Source organism: Lemur catta, chromosome 11, assembly GCF_020740605.2.
Source record: "Lemur catta isolate mLemCat1 chromosome 11, mLemCat1.pri, whole genome shotgun sequence".
In the NCBI taxonomy this organism is placed as follows: Eukaryota; Metazoa; Chordata; class Mammalia; order Primates; family Lemuridae; genus Lemur; species Lemur catta.
The window spans coordinates 28046400-28069002 of NC_059138.1; the positions used below are offsets into that span (position 1 = coordinate 28046400).

The 22603-nt window shown below is 35.8% G+C and overlaps 1 long non-coding RNA gene across 4 annotated transcripts in view; it reads right to left on the reverse strand.

The window, feature by feature from the left end:
• Positions 1 to 766: 766 nt before the first annotated feature.
• The window catches only part of LOC123647382, a 39283-nt gene continuing 17446 nt past the window's right edge, over positions 767 to 22603 (reverse strand). The window contains exons 2-6 of one of the 4 annotated variants that reach the window (XR_006738213.1): positions 21939 to 22018; positions 19554 to 19682; positions 7022 to 7103; positions 1846 to 1974; positions 767 to 1384 (exon numbers count right to left, since the gene is read on the reverse strand). This is a non-coding gene — a long non-coding RNA (uncharacterized LOC123647382). Of the gene's footprint in view, positions 1385 to 1845; positions 1975 to 7021; positions 7107 to 19553; positions 19683 to 21922; positions 22019 to 22603 lie in introns of all 4 variants that reach the window. The other 3 variants (XR_006738214.1, XR_006738215.1, XR_006738216.1) reach the window with 3 other exon arrangements.

Genomic DNA, 22603 nt, shown 5'->3' on the forward strand with positions numbered 1-22603 from the left:
GGATCATATCAATGAAATCTTTAAATTGAGACATTGAAAATTTGTGTTTACTTGTTTGGGCACAAATTTTAAAATAAAAAATTATACTATAATACTGTTGTTTTGCTTTACCATTACCATTATGAAGAAACTGTGGGCTTAAGGAAGTCTGGTGGACAGGTCAAATTTATGAACGGAGTCAAGGACATTGAAAAATGTGACCAATAATATAAATAGAATGTCTTCCCACTATAAAAATGAAGGTTTGTAGAATTTGTAGATGTGGCAAAAATTCTATATCTCAAAATCCTAAAGAGAAAACAGACAAAAAGGCTGGTCATAGGTCAGCAGCACTGATAGTTTCTAGTCTGACTGTGAAAGGTGCTGAGGCACTGAAAGGATAAATTAGTTTTACTTACCTGAAAAAGGAAAAGAAAAAAAATACCTTTGAGACTGAAAAGTGATAGAAGAGAACATTGTGGCTGCCGTGTGGAAATTATTAATATCCATCCAGTACAGCCACGCTAGTCACTCTAAAGCTTCTGAAGAAAAAGCACAGATCATGAGGAGGACGTTGTTTATCATGTGGGTAATGAAATAGAGATGTTTCCTTTAGCACGTTAGGATAAATGCTTCTAATTTGAGTGAATTATTCAATCTCTGTATTCTATTTGTTTTGAAAAAAGAAAAGTTTCCTGCAAAACTATCTTAAGACCTTCAACAAAACAAAGTGTGCTCTAAACAATTAGATCCCCAGAGGGACTTACGTTTATTTGCACAGAATTCATTAGGGTCTCTAACAATGAAAACACTTATTTTACGTTATTTTTGGAGAACAATCATGAAGACTTTGTTCTCGAGATAAATATTTGGATCATGAGCTATCTTATCTATCCCACCTTCAGGAAGTTTTTATCTGGATATGGGTATAAAGCTCATGCATCAAAAAATAAAAAAAAATTAAAAACAATGACAAACATATATTATGTGTTTCATTTATTTATATAGGTGCATTGTCCTACAGAAGTGGTCCTCAAACTTGAGTATGCACCAGAATCACTTGGAAGGTTTGACAGAACACAGGTTATGGGCTACGAGGCCCACCCCAGAGTGTCTGAAAAGTCAGTCTAAGGTAGAGCCCAACAATTTCCATTTTTAATAATTTACCAGAGGTTGCTCATGTTGCCAACCTGAGGACTACAATTTGAGAAACACTGCCCTAGAAGACTTCATGCATGCTTTGCAGAGTGATTAACACAAGATTTATTTGTTACCTTACTGACATATAATTTTTATTCAGATGGCTAGTGGTAAATCCAATTTAGTTATTTTTGTTACCTCTTTTGTCCTCCTGCTCCTTTTCCTTTGCTGCCTTCTTTATCTTCTCCTTCTCTTTTTCTTTGGACTAAGAAAAAACAGTCTCATCAATCCCTCATTACAATCCTAATATTTTTCTTAAAAAAAAAAAAAAAAAACAACGTTTGTGTCCTAGTAGTTTAAACTGGTAAGCTCCTATCTGGTCCTGACCAATTCTCAATGGCATTTTCCAGGCTGCGTGTACAAACTTGTCTCAAACATAGTTGTCTCTTCTATAAACCAATCAATCTGTTTCCACTGACCACAGCAAACTTCATTATTGAAGCAAGGGAGGCCAAATTGGGCTACTATAATGAATGCCATACACAGATAACTCTGCAGTGTCAGCAATGTTTGCTCAGTATTTCCTATTGCAAAAGCAATTTAAATAGTGAAATGTCAGGGTAAAGATATAATAGGATATAGGGACATAAGAACAGATTTTCTTTTTACATTACTCAATGGAAAATTTTACCCACAGGAACTTTTCTTTAACTCCAATAAACTTACTTTTATTTTTGAGATACATGAATTGTTTTTGTTTAGTTGGTTATTTTTCCAGCAAAAATGTCTCATATCTTATATAAAAATGCAGTGTTTTGTGTTTCTTCTCTTCAAGTTATATCTTTGGTACTCAATCTGGAAAAGAGAGAGGAGCAGGAAGATTCATTATTTTTAAAATAGCTAAAACATGTTTTTTAAATGACAGAATGTACTGTATGATGTATTTGGCAACATATTTATATTAAGCATTAAAGTATAATCACAGCATTTGTACAGGAAGATGCTGATTATATATGTTTTCTATATCACTCACATAAGCATCTTTTTATGAGTAACAAATTAAAATCTTTAAACTCAAGTTTCTGCTGGTTACTGGATTATTTTCTTGAAAAATTAAATAGACCCCATTTTAACCTGCACATGCTGACCAAAGGGAAATTTAAAGTAATGATATTTTTGCTATAAATCTGAGCAGATTTTATCCACATATATATCATTTATGTGGATGTAATATCTACCTATGTATCTCTTTTTATTCCAATGCAAGATTATAATAAGGTCCTTTAAATAAAATGTATTCCAGATAGTCTTTATGGTTAATGTCGCCCACCTGCAAATGAATTAACATATACATATTGGGTATATACATACCATAAAGAATTCTATATTGGATTAGTTTATTTTAATTTTATTTTAGTGTATAGTAAGACATTTTTACTTTTTGTTTGCTAAAGCAATGTGTATAAATAAATGTGAAAACTCAGAATTATTTAAAAAGTAATTACAATCGAATATAGGTAAATTGCAGTTTTATTTGGAAAAAAATGATAACATAAGTTGCATATAACTTGGTTAAAATGAGCCATAGTGTTCAGCCCTTAATATTTTAAATACATCAATTAATAACAAAGGTCATTTTTAAAGTACTAGAAGCTTATAACAGCTTGAAGATAAATGTAAGAGCTAGCAATTCACAGAAATAAAATGATAAAATAAATTAATGTCCTCTAATGCAACCCATTCAATCTCTCTGCTAAGATGAGATCTCTCCCCAATCTAAAATTTTTAAACACTACCAGAGATGGCACATCTACCTTTTCTTTTAATGATTATTTCACTATTTTGTTTCATTCTCACAATGTTTGCAAACACATAAATGCTAAATTTTAATTTTTCTAAATTATAAACAATTCTTAACATTAATACCAAAGTGAGTGTGTAGATTCTAATAAAAGATTTCCTTATTTATTTCAGTATATGAAACAATCTATGGAAATTTTTTTGTGCCTCACACAACTTAATGATCAGAACAATTACTTTTTCTTGAACATTTGCGGGTCCATACTCACTTTCACTACTGTTCTTTAATTTAATGTTGGCTTTAAATCCAGTAAATTTTATTAATATTAAAAAAATATGGAGCCACCTATACAACCTTAGACTTGAATACCTGCTCCAGAAAGAATTCATTGTCTTAGATATGTGGCTATTTCTTGAACAAAAAAGCTATTAAACTTAACTTCATATCGCCAGATAGGAAGAGCACCAGCACAACTAATAATGTGCTAACATGCAACGGGCTTTGGGCTGCAGGGTTCTCTTTGCAGCAGACTCCATATGTTCTGGGGCTGAGGCAGGCACTGAGCAAGTTTCACAGGCTGCAATCAACGTGCCCAACCAGTGAAACCTAAAACTGTGCATCATAGCATATAGCGGTCTTTTATGATCAGATCAGGCTTACAAAACTCGATGAAAAATAGTTTATCCAAAAAGTGATAAATATCCTTCAACAAAATTGTAAAAATATTTCTCTTAATCGATTAATAGGTGTTTAATTAAATAACTACAGTGGAGCATAGCAGTACTTTTGAGACCTATTGAGATGCAATACCCTCCTTTTGTTAGCAAACATTTTGAAAAGATTTCTTTACCACCTTGGAGTGAAATCCATATATATTAAATTCATCAATACCAGTTTAAAGAATCAGTATGGTGTTCTAACATGAAAGTAAAAGGGAGACAGAAAGAATTTATAGAAAAATAATATCTTTCAGTTAGTAAATTATCCACATAATTTAAGTATAAATACATTCAAAGATATGACAAATAATTACTAAGAAATGAAAGCTACAAATGCTAATTTATTCAGTGCTAGCACAACACCAGACATGTAGGTGATTAATATGTATCCATTAAATATCTGTCTATTAATAAAATCTTAGATAATGCAACTGAGAAATTTACCACATAGCTGAGATGGTATATACCACCTAAGTGATATTTTAATATCATTAAAGAATACCTAAATCATTATAGAACACCAGAAAAGGAAGACACATGTATAGAGGGTACATGAACCAAGGGGGCTGGGAAGTAAATCTATAAACTGAATTAACAAAATGACTTGTATAAAGGGTTTCAACCATGCTTATGCCTATATCCATCCTTGCATCGTACTTTGCACAAAGTAGGGGGTACATTGACTTTATTTTTCAGATTAGGAAAATGAAGCCCAATAACTTTAAATGAAAGAACTTTAGAAGAAAGAACTAATAAATATTTATGGAATATTTAAATATTGTTGAAATTTCTGGAAGACATCTTAGTGATTGTTTAGTTCAATTGCCCATCGTTCAAGGACATGGATTCAAGTCTTGAGCCAGGATAAGTCTTCTAAATATCTCTAAGCCTTAATTTTTCATATGTAAAATTGGATAAGTATGCCAAATTCATAGCAAACTGATAATGATATGAGTTTAAACAAAAGCAGTTAGTGACCTGCCTATGATTTATATTTTATTACAGGTACTTATCTAGGTATCCCAACACTTTATAGTAACATTTTTGGGAAATTAATTCTGTATTATTCATTTTTAAATTCATTTATTCATTTTTAAATAAGTAATAAAAGCAAATGGTACAAAATGTTAAAGGAAATAAAAGGAACAGAGTGAGAGGTAAGCTTTCATCACACTCCTTTCCTCTAGACTCCACAGTAATCTTATTTAAGACCAGCCACATTGTCCAGCCTTTTGTAGTTCCCTCCAGCAAATATTAATATAAAGCAAACTCCTCATTTCCAACCTGGGTGTTTTCTCTGCTTTGGAAACTAGAGAGATGAGTAGGTTTTGGTCAAAATATTCATTTAAAAAAAAGACTTTAAGATTCACTGAAATCATTTGTGTTTTAGAAACATCGTTCTTTATTTCTTCATTTCTCAGCCATACACAACCTTCATTGTACCCCTCATCATAAGAACTATTAATGCTCTCCTTGCCCACACATTCACTCAGGAGCGAAGCATAATTTCTGATACGGTATGTTAAGCCCTGTTGGTCATGGTTTATTTCATCTGTTCTGATCTGAACTGGCTGCCCTGTGTTATTCTCCATTATTATTGTGGAAATTCCCTCCCTTTCCCTCATGTGTTTGGATCTCTTAATTTTCATTTTTTGGTTTACACTCTTGTTTGAGTGAAACATATACTCCAGCAGCTTCTAGAGAAACAGCATGTGGGAAGTAAATTTTTGACATTTTGTATTCTGAAGACATCTTCATCTTTCACTTCCACTTGGCTGGCAAGAAAATTTCAGCTGAAAATCAGTTTCCTTCAGAATTTTTAAAGCTTTGCTTTCAGTATCTTTAAAAGAATCCTCTAGTTTTCAGTGCTGCTGGTGAACTATATTGTCAAATCCTAAGTTTGAAAAATACTAAATATTTCCATAATGTGCTTTGAAATAGAGACAATATCTTTAAAAATGGCAGCAAGCAATTCTCAATACACAGCCCACCATGATCAATACAATAAATAAATAAACAAGAGGAAACCTCAAAATGCACCACCCTTACCAGGCACTCAGAGCTTTCTCTTGTGTCCTTGTTCCAACACTCACACATGAGCACATAAGTGTTAGGGAAATAGTATTAAAAACAAAATCTCCCTCTAGCTCAGAAAACTTCTCCCAAAGATAAACGAGGAAAAAAAAAAGAACTTTCTTTACTATTGAATAATAAAATTAGAATATGATGCACATCACTGGCAATCCACTAAGAGATTTTATGTAGTTACCCCTCCATATAGGCAATCAGATACAACCCATTACACATACATGTTCTCAGGCTAAACAATAACTGGTCCTCAAGTGAGAGCACACGGCAGCAGCATTTGTCACATATAGCTCATCCTAAATTCATTTGGTAATTGGGGTGACCATCTGTGTTCGACAATTGGTTTATTCAAAGGAAAAATAAACTTCTCATGTCTTTGTAACAGGAAGTAGTTTTGCAATTTGGAGCAGAGTCTCCACCCAAATTAGGCTCCCACTCTTTCACAGAAAGGGAAATAGGGAAGATACCATTCTTGATTGTTACAGTTATATAGAGATGCATAAAGGTAGCAACAGGCTTAGCTTTTTAAAAGATAATTTTCTTAATTTAACAAAATACATACACAATCAATAAGAAAAAAGAGACTATTCATAGACAAGTTACAAAATATAAGATAGTTTCTATGAGAAAAAAAAACAAATGATCAGCAAGGATCTGAATTTTCCACTTTATAATTAAAGAAATGTCAAATACAACAAAAATGAGATATCCTTTTTTTCAGCTGTCCAATTGTAAAATATATGTGCACAGAGTGTTTATTAACACTTTTTTATTGGAGACTGCTATGGTTTGAATGTGCCCTTCAAAGTTCACATGTTGGAAACATTTTCCCCAATGCAACGGTGTTAAGAGGCAAGACCTTTAAAAGATGATTAGGTTGTGAAGGCTCTGTCCTCATGAAGAGATTAAGGTCATTATAATGGGAGTGGATTAGTTATGGAGGGAGTGAGTGTGTTCTAAAAGCAAATTCGACCCTCTCTTGTTCTCTTGCTGTCTCATGCATGCTCTTGTGCCCTTCTGCCCTTTCACCACGGAATGACACCTCCAGAAGGCCCTCACTAGATGCAGCCCCTTGATCTTGGACATTCCGGCCTCTATAACCGTGAGCCAAATAAGTTTCTATTGTTTATGAATTACCCAGTCGTTGGTATTGTTATATTAATAGCAACTGCAAAACGGACTAAGAGCCTATTGGAAATAGACACTTCCATGTTTTTGTTTGTAGTATACATTTTGGACACTTTTCTGGAGGACAAGTTAGCATTAGCTCTTTAAATTTTCAAAGCATACATACCTTCTCAGGACTTCTCCTGATACAAGTTCACCCAGATTTTCCCAAGGGTCTTCTCATCTAGTTTGTCATCATTGCATCTAATCTACTGACAAAAAATGGAAACAGCAAAAATAAATATAAGCTTGACTATCTTAATTATAATCTACCATTAAAACTTAAGTGTAGGTAATCAGCAAAATAAATGAAGTAGATTGCTATGTACAACTCTTTAGATATATTATTATGAGGGATAAGCACCCTTGAGAATAGTAAATATGCAGCAGAATCCCACCTGTTTGCTTTTACTCTGTTAAGTATATAAAATAAAGTACAGGCATATGCTATATTTGGGGTAAATCAGGAGCCCAAAGTCTCAGGGAAATGAAGCAACTGAACCAAATATCCCAAGGACGCTGGTATCTCTATGAGACCACATTATCTTCAGCCTGCAAAACAGAGTCACTGCATGGGTCATTACTTTATCAGCAGATTCACCAGGCACAGAAGAAAATTCTCAGAAGAGAATTTTTGTTATTCATTATGTAAATTCTCTTTGGTTTTTTACCTTATGAAATTATTTTCTATCACTTTTATTTTAAAATAAATAATATAAAGCAGCATTTTAGGAACTTAAAAAAGTGGATTCTAAATACAAGTTCTATGGGATTTTTAATATTTTAATATCATAGATCATTTTAAAATATTACACTTTCCTGAACTAAATCCAATTAATAAAAAGTTGGATATAGAAGGTTAGGAATTGAAACATATGTTTTTACTGATAGAATGTAATTTAAAAATATTAATATTGTTTTTATCTTTTCTAATACATCATTAGCAATTGCCCAAATCCTGCAAAACAAGACTGTTTAGCAATTGTAAATTGAGCCTGTAAGTCTAAAGTCTACACAAGAAATGTTACTGAACAGACTATTCATTTCTTCTGTGCCCAGTGAATCCACAGAAAAAGTAATGACCTTTGCTAAGACTCTGTTTTGCAGACGGAAAGACAGTGTGGTCTAAAGGAGACACCAGTGTCCTCAGGATATTTAGTTCAGTTGCTTCATCTCCCTGAACTTCAATGTCAACACTATTCGAATGATAATAATAATACCTTCTGTTATTATAAGGATTGAATAAATCAGAATAAATGTTTGAGATAATGGATATGCTCATTACCCTGATCTGATCATTATACATTATAGCTATCAAAACATCACTATGTAACCCATGAATATGTACAATTATTATTTTGTCAATTAAAAAATAAAATTTTAATAAAATAAAATTTTTTAAAAAGGGTAAACTGGTATAAAGACGTCGCTATTGAACGAATGGTGGTTAATATAAGTTTTCTAATATTAGTTAATATTGTGCTTCCATAAGACAGGAAGAAAGTGTATGCATATCAGAACAGAAAGAGGAAATGATCCATATTTAATACTCAATGGCCCCTGTCCCCTTTACACTCACTGCACATCCCTGGAAAGATGGAGATGAGGGGACTGCAGTTGTTTATAAATACTGATAAAGGCTATTGCTTGCTACCCTGTGGCTTAAAGCTTTTACTTTATGAATAATGAAAGAAAACATTAATAATTGAATCTCTCTGGGCCCAAACTACTGTAATAATGATCGTCTTTCTGGACGTCATGAGTTTGAAATACATTCCATGGAAAGTGTACTCGGCAGCTACTTCAGGGAGAGCTGAGCCTCCACTGTCCACCGCCTGGCCCGCTGATGAATGCACAGAAGGTCCCTACTCTTTGGCACTGTCCTCAATCAGCCTTGTCCCAGTGTCATTCCAGACCATGGTTCTCTCCAGGGGCCTTCAGGCCAGAACATAGGCACAGTTTTTCTCCTTTCAGTTTTTAATTTTTTCTTCCCCTTTTGCTTTTGTTAAGAGCTCTGTGTATAAAGTGCTTTATTATTCATCTCCTAAGAGTAAAGGGAAAACTCAGTGAACCTTAGGTGAACCTCAGTAATGCAACATTAAGTAAGCTGAGACTTTACCTATCCAGAGATATACAACAATAAATAATATATTCAGTTCCAGCTTGCACAAAATACAGAAAAATAGACAGGCTTCAAAAAAAATTCCTCCCATTTGTAAGGGAATAATTTCTCACCACAATGCTTTCTATGAAATCACAGATTTTTTTACCACATTAAAAAAATAGACTATGCTTTTATAGCAGGATTAAATTTTAATTGATCCAGAAAACAATAATAGTAATTGTTAACATTTACCAGGACTTCACCATGTGTCAAACTCTGTTCTAAACACTTGATATGTATTCTCTTTCCAAATCTTCATGACATTATGACATAGGTCTTATTATTTCCCCATCTTACATGAAATGGAGGCACAGGGAAGATAATGTGTCCAAAATCACACAGCTGGAAAGTGTTTGGGCAAGAATTAAACTCAGGTGATCTGAGGTCAAACCCACTTTCCTGGCTGCTGTTCGGCTGTCCCTTGCTCATATTCATTTCTCATTATGTTTTGTTTGTTTTTACAAGGTGGTGTACCTATGACTCATAATTATAAGAATATGTATGTGAGTGTATCTATCCTGATCTCTTATAAAAATATAGCATTTCAGGTTAAAATTGCAAGGCATTAACATGTGTAAGATTAGAAAATTCTGAGAGAAGTATAGACACATATACACTTACGCAGGAGGTCTACTGGTCTTTTAAGGCCCAAGAACATCCTTTAAACATATTTGAAACATAAATTAAAGCTTTTCTCTAGATAAATCTATTTGTAGTTATATACAACACTAAATTATTCTAAGAGAAGGAATTAAGCCAACATGTCCATACTTTAAGTAGTTTGAAGTATATATCAAGGCTTGTTGTTCTGGAAATGATTTAAAATTGCCCACTAGCTCCTAAAAACCACCCATCAGATATTAAAATTACTCGTGAGATATTATACTTTTTATAGAAACAAACAAAATGTACACAGGACAGTGTCTTCAACTTTTTCATTTCTTGGAGGTAAGATGCCTGGTCTCCCTAGTGGTGTTACCACAGACCAAGTATTATGATGAGTAAGTATTACTCTGCCTCCAAAGGTATTTCTTGTTTTGTTATGATAGTTTCCAAAGTCGAGTGTTAAATTATACCAAATTCTAGGTTTCAGGAATTTCTGATGTAAAGTACGTTATGAAATAAAAACTTGGCCTCTGTTGCATTTGGACACCATTTACAACAAAGTGGGTAAGTCTTTAAATCTATTTTAGTATGCAAAAAAAAAATTAATAAAATTTAAATCTACTCCTCATCTTTTTTCTCATATTTTTTATCTTTATTCCTGTCTGGGGTACATTAACAGAACCATTGTGAGGTGTTACAGTACTAGAAATTTAGTGGTGTTCAAAATATGTGCAATAGTATTTTCCACAATATTTTGAAAGATTATAGAAACATTATATATATGCTAGAATTAATGATAATTAAAATACACAGAGATGCACGTGTATGTTTCTAGATGTACATCTGTATATTTATACAAAAGCCCCCAGAGAAAAATATTGAGTACTTCTTCACAACCTCCTCACCACCTCCCTTGCCCACTTGACCCCTTGGGAGAATTCTCTTTCTGTCAACTCACCTGCTGGTCATTCACTGAAAAATAAGGTAAATAGTTACAAGGGGAGATTAAAAACTTTTAAATTAATTTACCATGGGGAGAGTAGAAAGTGAATGGAAGAAGAGAACAAACCAGATATACAGAGAAGGGAAAGAGAGGTGAAGAAAGAAAGGAAAAAAACCTCCAGGGCACTACTTGTGGTCATTTGAAGGAGGAAGAAGAACTGGAAAGAGAGAGAGAGAGAGAAAGAAAGAAAAATTTAAGTACATTTTGAGAAAAATTTGCTTCTTTGATATTTTCTTAGGAGACTGTAAAAATGATCTGTATCACTTCCTTCCAAATGCCAGATTTGCATGTTTTTAATGTGACACAGAGTAAAGAAGGGACCATGAAGCATATTGGGTATATATGTGTGTGCATGTGTAGATGCATATGTGCATTGTATCTATGTAAGTGCACACAGAAGAGATTATACTGTGTCCTCCATAAATGAGAATCTCATGAGAATTCTCAAATTTATATCTGGTTCCCGAATGTGCTTATTTCTCATAAACTTAAAAAATAACGATCGCTTGCCAGACCGTCCCAGATGGAAGATAGGATCTCAGATAAAGGAGAAGGGAGAACTGATGCAGCTCAGATGTAGATCAAACAGACAGGTGCTGGAGCTTGCCGGGGACCTCACAGAGGAAAATTCCAAAGCAGAGAACAAAGAAGATAAAGGAAAAAACATATTGACAAGGATCAAACCCATAGAGGCTCAGAGCCCAGTGAAAGGGCAAGGGGGGGGAATCTCTCTCTCCCTTCCACTCTTCCATGAGCATTCAGGGACCAGCAGGCTACCAAGTTTCTTGTAGGCTTTTCCACTCCCATAAGCCCAGGCATGGTGGCAAACATGGAATAGTGTGGAGAACTTGTGTGATTCTGGAGCTTGGTCACTTCGTGTGGGGTCTCCTCTAAGGAGGGTGCCACAAGAGGCCAGAGAGCTGGCTTTCCTCCATTCAGATGCTTCTTCCCCCACCTCTTCCCCAACCACTGCAATGAGGAGTGCAGTGTGATCCCAGAATTTGGTCAGTGGCCACCTCTCCCCAGCAGGCACATGCTACAGGCTGAGATTTCCATGGAGAGTGGTCCCACACCTTTACCCTTGGGGTCCTGCTGTGGATCCGGGGTGCCCGATTTGGGAGCTCCCTGCCAGCCAGCATTATGAGGAGTCACACTCCAGCTGGACAGGCAAGCAGCCCAGACCCATGCCCCCCAGACTCGTGTGGGTTACTGGAGGCATGGGGAGGGGAGGCTGGGAGCTGGACTTGTGTGGCAAGGAAGCCCACAAGAACAGAACTGATGGGAGAATACTGGGGGTTCTGAGACACAGTGAGCTGGGAAAGCACCCTTCCCCCACCCCCCATCTCCTCAGGGAAAATCACCCTGTCGGATTAGGGTGGATCCTATGGTGAAGAAGAGCATAACCCCAGGAGCCATAGCAACCAGCCACAGAGTACTCAGGTTCGTAGGCTGACAGGGAGCTGTGGCCCTTCCCCCACCCATTACAACCAGGAGAGAAGTTAGAACCTAGAATTTGGCAAATGGCCCCCTCTCTTCACCAGGTGAGTTCTCTAGGCTGAGATCTCCACAGAGAATGAGGGCCACGCCTCTTCCCTTGAGGACTTATAGTGAACATGGGGTAGGGACCAATTTGGGAGCTCCCTACCTACTGGCATTTCATCAGTGGGTCAGATACACAGGCTGGGAGAGGTTTAAGAGTCAGACTGCGAATATCAGACAGCCTGGTCTCCACAAGCAGACTTTCTTGTTAGGTGGGGCCACCTCAGCCTTTCCCTGGTGACTTTCCCCAGAAGCTGGAAGCAGACCTTTGAACTGAACCAAAACAGCTATCTTATCAATTCTTGTTGACGCTGAGGGCAAGCTAACCCAACCCAGCCCTGCCCAGTGTCACTCCCCCTCCCACCTATGCTGTGGCAGAGGACTCACCCGGAAGTTCCAGGGCCCTACCCACCACCTGGGGCATTCGAGTGCTCCACTAGAGGGATAGAGCTGGTTACAGGTCTCAAAAACAACACGGCAGCTTGTTCCTTCCAGCAAGTACCACCTACTAACAGGGAGGTCAATTATTTGCACAGCCCTTTACAACATTTACTGACTCAGATATATAAGGTGTGGTTGATTCTTACCCACAAGCACCACCTACTGTCTCAGAGATTAAACTGGGCATGCCGACACAATTCACACTGCTAAGACCACAGGGCTGGGGAAAGAGAAAGGAATTCAAAGTCCTCCATCCTCTGTCATCAAAGTGAGATAGGGAATCTGAACACACACATAGCTCACAACTTGTACCACCTACAAACAACCAGCAACTGAGAAAACCACCACACTAAGGATATCTATAACCAAGGCATCTATCCAGAACCTAGGTCACTTTCAATGCATCCACAAACAAAGCCAAAGTTCCTTACCCAACATATGCTACAAACACACCTGTCTGAGTTAAGAAGGTAGAAGCCCCATCTAAATAAAAGAAAATCCAAAAATAAAAAGCAATAGCTGCTCCAGATGATAAGGAATCAGTAGAAGAATTCTGGAAGTATGAAAAATTAGAGTGAAAAGACACCCCCCCAAAAGGGAACACCAGCTCTATAGTAATAGACACCAACCTAATCCTAGCACTTTGGGAGGCCGAGGCAGGAGGATCACTTGAGGTAAGGAGTTTGAGACCAGCAAGATCAAGACCCTGTCTCTAGCAAAAGTAAAAAAATTATCTTGGTGTGGTGGTGCCAGTCTGTAGTCCCAGCTACTCAGGAGGCTGAGGCAGGAGGATCACTTGAGCCCAGGAGTCTGAGGTTGCAGTGAGCTATGCTGACGCCACTGCACTCTATCTAGGGTGACAGAGAAAGACTCTGTCTCAAAAAAGAAAAAAAGTTATGAGACAGATAAATAAGTATGAAAACTTCATCAAAGAACAAAGAAATCAACAAAACCAGAAACAGAGATGATCCAGATGTTTAAAGTTACCAGTCTGGGATTTTAAACAAATTATAGCTTCTATGTTAAATGATCTGAAATAAATAACAAACAAATACATAAACAGATAGGAAATTTCAGCAAAGAGATAGAATCCATAAGACAGAATCAAATGGGCACAGCTAAGAAAATGGTTACTTCAAATAGGTCAGTATCAATTACACAAACTAAAGCGCAAGTAGAAAAAAGGAATAAAACAATACAGGATCTAACAGCTTTAGGACAATATCAAACATTCTAACATACATATAATTGGAGTCCTTGAAGGACAAGATACAGAGATTAGGGCAAAAAAAATACAAAAAATGAAAAATTAATGGCTCAAAATTTCCAAAATGGTCAAAGATAGCAAATCAAGGGTTTAAGCCAGGTGCAGTGGCTCACAGCTGTAATCCCATCACCTTTGAAGGCCAAAATAGGAGGATATCTTGAGGCCAGGAGATCAGTCAGGGCAACAGAGCAAGATCTTGTCTCTACAAAATATAAAAAAATTAGCTGGGTGTGGTGATGTGCACCTGTAGTCTCAGATACTAAGAAGGCTGAGGTGGGAGGATCATTTGAGCCCTGTCATTCTCAGGCTGCGGTGAACTATGATCACACCACTGCACTCCAGTAGTGGAGTGGTCTGGACAACAGACAAAGACCCTGTCTCTAAAACATAAAAATGAAAAATAAAACAATCAAGGGTTCAAAAAGCCCAAAGAACTTAAGTAAGATGAATGCTAATAAATACACATACACAGATACATTATATTTTCAAATTGCTCAAACCAAAAAAAAAAAAAAAAAGAGAGAGAGAGAAAATCTTAAAGGTAGCCAGAGGATATAAAGGACACTGCTGTGGTTTGAATGTTTTTGTCCCTTCTAAAATTCACGTGTTGGCAACTTAATCCCCAGTGCAACAATGTTGGGAGGTGAGGCCCAATGGGACATGTTTAGGTCACATGGGCTCCACCCATATAAATGGATTAATACCCTTAAAAAAAGGGCTTACAGGAAGAGCTCTCCTCTACTCTTTTACCATAGGAAGACATAAAGTTTATTTCACCTTCTGTCATGTGAGGATGCAGCAAGAAGGCCCTCACCAGATACCAGATGCTGGTATATTGATCTTGGACTTCTCAGCCTCTACAATTGTGAGAAAATAAATTTCCATTTTTTGTGAATTACTCAGACTGTGGTATTTTGTTATTGTAGCACAAAACTAAGACAGACATGTTACATAGAGAAGAACAAAGATAAGAATTATAGCCGACTTCTCAGGAACTATGCCTATCACCAGTCAATAGAATAACATTTAAACTGCTGAATGAAAAGAAAAAAAAAGCTGTCAACACAGAATTCTCTAAGTGAAAACATCATTATAAAATGAAAGTACATAAAGACTTTTTCTGACAAAAGCTGTGAAAATTCATTGCCAGTAGACACAATATAAAAAATGTTAAAGGGAATTCTTCAGGCAGAAGGAATATGAATCCAGACAGAAACTTGAATCTACAAAGAAATTTTGAGCTCTGGAAATGGTAAAAATGAAACACAAATAATATATTTTTTAAGGTTTTATCTGTTTGTTTCCTGCTGTACACCCTATTGTTTTACTACATTTATTTATGTTATCTCTTATAACCTGGCATTTTTAGTTTATATTAGGTCATTAAATATGAAATGTCTGATTTTGAATCAAAAGTTTTATTTAGGTCAGGCGTGGTGGCTCACGTCTGTAATCCTAGCACTTTGGGAGGCCAAGGCAGGTGGATCGCTTGAGGTCAGGAGTTCAAGACCAGCCTGAGCAAGAGCGAGACCCCATCTCTACTAAAAAATAGAAAGAAATTATCTGGTCAACTAAAAATATATAGAAAAAATTAGCCGGGCATGGTGGCGTGTGCCTGTAGTCCCAGCTACTTGGGAGGCTGGGGCAGAAGGATCGCTTAAGCCCAGGAGTTTGAGGCTGCTAAGAGCTAGGCTGACGCCACGGCACTCACTCTAGGCTGGGCAACAGAGCGAGACTCTGTCTCAAAAAAAAAAAAAAAAAATTTTTATTTATTATATGTGAAACAAGAAGCAGTACAATTAACCAAAGTATGTGCCTAAACTATTGACATAGTTTTGCCATCTTCACAGTAGCTTGCTCATGCCAGCAGCGAAGAAGCCTAGAGAGCAAGTGGTGATGAAATCATGAAAGCTGTTTTCTACAGCTTGTTGAAAACTGAATATTTTTCCTTGCAAGAAGTGGTCCAAAGCCTGGAAGAAGTGGTAGTCGGTTGGTGCAAGGTCTGGTGAATATGGTGGGTGACAGAGAGTTTCCAAGTCCACCTTCTGTAGTTTGAGCAGTGTTGTTTTTTGCAACATGTAGTCTTGCAAGAGTATTGGCCTGTCTCTATTGACCAATCTCAGCTGCTTAATCACAAGCGTCCTCATCATTTCATACAACTGGTTGCAGTAGACATCCACTGTAAAGGATTGACTAGGTTTGATGAACCTGTAGTGGATAATACCAGGGCTAGGCCACCAAACAGACACCATTAACTTTATCTGATGAATGTTCAGCTTTGGACTATGTTTCGGCACTTCATCTTTATCCAACTATGGTGCAGAATGCTTGCGATTGTCACAAAGAATCCATTTTTCATCACATGTCATGATATAGTGTAGAAATGGTTCACCTTTATGTCGTGACAGCAAAAAAAGGCAATCTTCAAGACGATTTCTCTTCTGATACTCATTTAATTCATGTGGTACCCATCTATCTACCTTCTTTACCTTGCTTATTTGTTTCAAATGGTCCGATATTTTTGTAATAGTAACGTCAAACCTTGCAGCTAATTCATGAATAGGTTGGGATGGATTCGCTTCCCCTACAGCTTTTGTCTCATCATTATCCATCTCGGTCTCAAGTCACCCATGTGGCTCATTTTCAAGATTAAAATCACCAGAATGGAAATTCTCAAACCAGTGATGTACTGTGTGTTCATTAGCCACATCCTTCCCAAACACTTTGTTGATATTTCAAGCTGTCTGCACTGCATTAGTTCCACGGCGGAACTCACATTCAAAATTAACACGAATTTTTGACTTATCCACGGTTTCACAAAAATTGCTGTGAAAAAAAAATTGAAAGGTAATCACAAGCCAAACCATGCATTTGAAAGAATGAGGACGTACCTTCACAACAACAACAACAACAAAAAAAAAAAAAACAACAAGAAGTGTCAAAGTGAAATGTCAGCGATACCTGTCAAACTTAGTACTCAAGGTAATTGGACATTCCATACTTAATAAACTAATAGTTTATTTGCCTTATAGCAATGTTTTTGTTTTGTTTTTTAAAAGAAAACCATTAGTATCTTGATTGTACCACTTAGCCTCAGTCATGGGATAAGGAAAACTTCCTGTAAGTAGATGTAAATGATTAAATATTTCTAACTGAACTTTAGTGATTATAATTGAGAATTACCTATTTTTTGGTAAAGGCTACCAAATAATAAAGGCATAATTATTTTACATGTAAAAAATTATATTTACTTAAGAACATAACAAAAATGGTTCTAGCATAGCTGGCCAGTCTGCCCTGAATATTAGCTGGAATTCTAAGCTTATCTTACTGGCTTAAAAAATTTTGAACTATCCTTCTCCATATTGATTAATGAAATGGAAGATAAAAAGACAGAGAATGATGGAGACAAGAAGCTGTTTAAATTCTGAATAATCATGCATTTTATATATGTGGCTTTGGAATAGTCATTATAAAACAAATAAACATCTTTCTTTAGTCTTTAAAAAAAGAGTAATGGCAAAAATGAAGCACAAGGTGCAGTATTATAAATTTTATAATTGTTGAAGTTAAAAGACTTGTTTATTAACACTCAGCAGCATGAAGCAATCTTAACAGATGGGTAAAGAATCTCTGTCAACAGTATCATAACCTTGCCATTATTTGAAATGCAGCCAATAAAATGCACTCCTTTTCTGTGGCTAAAATTCTGTCAGTTTATTCCTGTTCTTTAAAGAAAGCTCTATAAATGACATTTTGGTATTGTATTTTGTATCAAATATGGTCATGGAGAAATAAACCTTTGATGAACTTCCATATGTATCTCATTAAGAATTCATAGAAGATTTTTATTGGCCAAATAAAAAGCAAAATGCCATTTTCCAGAATCAAAGCAAAAATTAGAGCAATAAAATGAATTCTCTCAAATCACAATAATTAGTATGTAGATTCACACTAAATACACAGCAAATTATTCATCCTCCCCCATAGTTAAACAAAATATTGGAGAAGCATCAGAAATGAGAGCCTAAGAAGTCTATTCATTTTATCATGCATCTGAAAATCTAGCCAAACATAGCATAGGAATTTTCTGCTTATTTTGTGACTATAAATGAAAAATATTTTAAAAAGAAGCAGAAGTGCTACACAAATAGTAGTATTTCAGTGTTTCAATATAAAGAATGAAAGATATCTGACAGCTGTATCTTATTTATTACCAATTATCTTGTTTGATCCAGTCACAAATACTAACAGGAAGACTACATCAGAAGTTATGCTGTGTGTTACACCTTGTTCTTTTTTCCCTGTTACTTGCTACTTCTTAAAGCTTGCATTAGGCTCAGACACTTTATCTACAAAGCCCAGATTCTATCACCAAGGCTGCCTAAAGGAATCTCTCAGTGAACGGCTTTGCTGCTTCAGGACCATCCTTGTAAGCACAGGACACTAGACAAAATGGGGAGCTCTTGTGTATGGTTTAGCTTCTGTAGTCCCCCATACATCCTCCTCCTCTGAGTCTTGTTGTCTCTTCAGGGTCCTGTCAATTGGCTCATCCAGCTTATTTAGCTCAACCTACAGTCACTCACGATGAGTTTAGACTTTTAGAGAAAACTGAGAGAGAAGTGATGTCATCTGATATTTTCTCTGGGGTTAGCAAATACTAATAAACTAGAAAAGGCTTGAAATGGGGAAAAGGTAGTATATTGAAAACAAATACAATTTAGTATACCCATATTATATCCTGCCATGCATGAATATCAAATACGTAATGGATAATCAGGGAAAGTAATATCTGAATAAGATTAATCATAGAAAGTGTTAGTCTATGCACCAGGAATCTAAAATACAAAGCAAAATGAAAACAAGGGCAGTCAGAATAATGATTCCACACCAGTTTTTTATTTTATTGGAAGGAAAGCAGTCTCAGAGAGGAAGAGGTTGAAGTCAGGTATGGGATCAAATCATCCATTTCCTTATAGGTAAAGTAGAGGAGAGTTCACCTCATCCAAAAAGCAAAAGAAAACATTATATGACTCACCCCAACAGAAGGAAAATAAAGCATTTTAGGAAGATTTGAAAATTGCAGAGATCCATCTAGAATTAAACGTATGAAGTGGAGGGTAAACACAAGGAAATATTTTGTGCTCTCTTGTTTCATCTTTATTCTGTATGAGAATACTGTTCTTAAAGTGTTATATGCTCTTCCCATATTGCCTTAAGAAGACTTTGTATTTTAACCTGTTACCATGGTCTTTCTTATAGTTATACTGAAGTTTTCCATATACAGTTTCCTACTTTATTGAATAAATCATCTATTTTAGAAATAGTAATTTTTCTTTCATAACTTAAATAATGGTCAAAAATTTTGTAAATTTTACAGTTAACAAAAGTGAAAGATACATTCATTCTTCCTTGTATATAAATTACATGTATCTCATTTTTTACATTATAAGTCAAATTTCCTCTATCACTTGTTATTTTCCCTAGATCCAAACCCACCATCTGTTCTGTGATATTATGGATGACTCGGAGTAGGCAAAACATACCTTCACTTTGCCAACTTGCTCCCTGTTAGACTCTGATAATTAGAAGTGTTCAGAAAGAGACAAAAAGGCTAGAAGAATAAAAAAGATACACACCCCTCCTTGTTTCATTTCCAATCCTCTTTTTGCTTCCCATTCTTGTGGTTGTTACTTTAGGAATGCTTCTTTGCTCTTGACGTGGCAGATACTTTCAACAGGAGCCTTTGATACCAGTTTGCAGATTCTCTAGGACCCATAGAGTAAGGTTCAAAACACTCCCTTGAAGTTGCCCAGCACCACCCAGCCAGTATCTCTGCTTTAGGTATGTGAATTTCATCTCTGAAGGGAACATCATTTGTGTGTCTAATTTTTAATAATTTCAAACTCTTCCATTTGTCACTAAGCCCTAAGGTTGCTAGATACTTCTTGTAGTTCCTACCTACGTGATACTTTAATGTTCTCTTTGCCATTTTTTATTTTTTCAATCTCCACTTAACTCTTTGTCAAATTGTTTCTGTTAAAATAACTAATGTGGTGTGTACCTCCTCATCAGATCTCACTGGCTGATAGGCATCGGTACCAAGGGTGGGCACCCAAAAAAAAAAAGAGAGACCTTCGAAGATGAAGGTTTGTAATCAGTTTGGTCATGGTCTTTGGTCAAGAACACGTTACTGAGCTCCTTACAAATAGTAAATGGGATGCTAGTAATCCACATAATATAGTGGCATCATAATTAATTAATCACATTATTTCCCGTGTTTTATGGTGGTAAAGGAAGTTCCTTGGAGGACCAAGTGACTGCTTCATTCAACTGTTAACTGCAGTCAGAATGCCCCCAAGGAGTGCACGGTATTACTTACCAAAAGAAAACAAGCTCAGCTCTTTAAACTCTCAGCTTAAACTAAGAGTCAGAACTGTAGAAATTCCAAGGCAATCCTAAAATAAACCCTTATTCCTTATAGCCACAGGGCTAGCCTTAATTAAAATCAGATACAAACTTTAATTAAATAAATAGGTTGCAAAATTATAACAGAAGTTGAATTTACAGCCTTGTCCACTCTTTCATGTAAAGGTTAGAACACTGGGAGAGTGTGTGACCTTTATAATTGAAAAGGGTTCATTGGTTGAATTGTCTGTACAAAGCGAAGACATCCCAAGCCTTCCTTACCAATGGAAGTAGCCTGATTTCTTGTTTCTGAAACCAGCCTTCCCTTGCTTAAAGATCTCATAATAACCTCATCTGGGGGCTCACAAATAAACACTTATTCTCAAGACTCTCTTGTTGCCATTCTGCCCACAACCAGAATCATATCACAGCAATGATTCAGGAAGGCAAATACAAAGTCTGACTAGCAAGGAAAATGCTTATATATCAAAACCATGCAAGACTCGCCTCTCGGCCGTTTGGCTAAGATCAAGTGCAAAACCATTGCAAGAGTTTTATGCATTTATATTGGCAGAAATCTAGGAATATGATTTAGCATTAGATCTATGTTTGATTAGAATAACTAAGCCCAAACCTAAATTCTATAGTTTATAATAAATGCTACAAATGCCTTATATCAATTATGGTATATACCAATAAATGGTACCAATGGCTTGTACACTGGGCTGAGTTTAAGTTATCTCATTTAATTTACTCCAATCCTCAGTAACACTGTAACTATTATTTTATAGATAAGGAAATTAACTCCTACAAGCTTGAGTTTATTGTCCAAGGTCCAAGTACTAGTGCTTATACTAGCACTAGCACTAGTACTATTGTCAAGTGGTTATTTAGTAGCATAGTTGGTGTTCAAACCTGACACATTTGTTTCTTCTTCCTTCAACCCTATTCTGAAATAAAACTTCATTATAAAATTCATTTCCCTCATCGAAGAAGTTTTAGTGTAAGGTGTCTCAAGAGAAATTCAACTAGTTAAATTTAGAATATTGAAAAAAGTGCAGTATATGAAAATCCTTTGGCAGCCAGTATTTATATTTGAAAAAATATAATTTTCTATTTGATTTAAGAAATTGGTTTATTTTCTTTTATGAGAAATCACGGTAAGTTAATAGTCTTGCCTGAGCCCAGACTCCTGTGTTCTTACATTCAAGATATAGAGTTTTTAGACTGTTTAACAAAGATAAAACAAAACTATTATTTTCTAGAATTTTATGTTCTTATAAAATGTGCTCTGTCATCTTTTGTAATTTTATATTTTGTATTCACACTCAATGCTTTTACCATACACCATCTCATCTTACAATAATTTTTTCCCAAAATGCCATGTTGTAGTAATTAGGTATCACTACCTAAAAACTCACTGCTGGCTTCATCCCTGGCCATTTCTAATGTGCTGTTGGGTATAGGTAGAATTGTGGAGACTCCACAGTGGACAGGCACATACATACATCATCAAGCCACAGGCAAAAATATTGTCCCTATTTCCTCCCTTCCTCTAAAAATACTCAGTATTTCATAGATAAGAAAATAGCAGAGGCACCTGATTGAGTACGCACTTTGGAGTCCGAGAGACTTGTAGCTATGTGGATTGGGGCGGGACCCATCACTGAAACACTCTGGGCTTCATTTTCCTCATCTGTGAAAAAAAGAACAGTAATGTTTGGCCACTGGAGTTACTGTGAGGACTTGATGGGATTAAAGCAAAGTCTTTAGTAACATGGTACTGGCAGATTTATGCACCCAGTATTAATAGGCTATACCTTAGAATTAAAACAACTAGTACTCCTTCTATTATATATTAATAGTAGCAAAATGACTTTGTGTGTCTGCAAGTTGTGTTTGTGTGTGTGTGTGTGTGTGTGTATGTGAGAGAGAGAGAGAGAGAGAATCTCAGAGAAGGAAAGGGCAAAGAACATGAAAAGGAAGAAAACTTGTGTATACAGATAGATGTTTTAGGATTAGAGGATTAACATGTTTTTTGCTAAAGCAAAATATTTAACTTTGGTTACAGAATGCTATAATGACATCAAGTCTATGATTACACAGGAAAAATAAAGCACAAATTTAAGGCAATGATTACATAATTGTGTTTCAAAACTCTTTCTATGAATAAATGGGGAATTAGTAATCTGAAATAGAAATTCAATTTATTAAATTATTATTTTCAAGTTTCTTCTGCCTATGTAATCAGAGATAAATAAAACATTTGAATCTTAGGAAA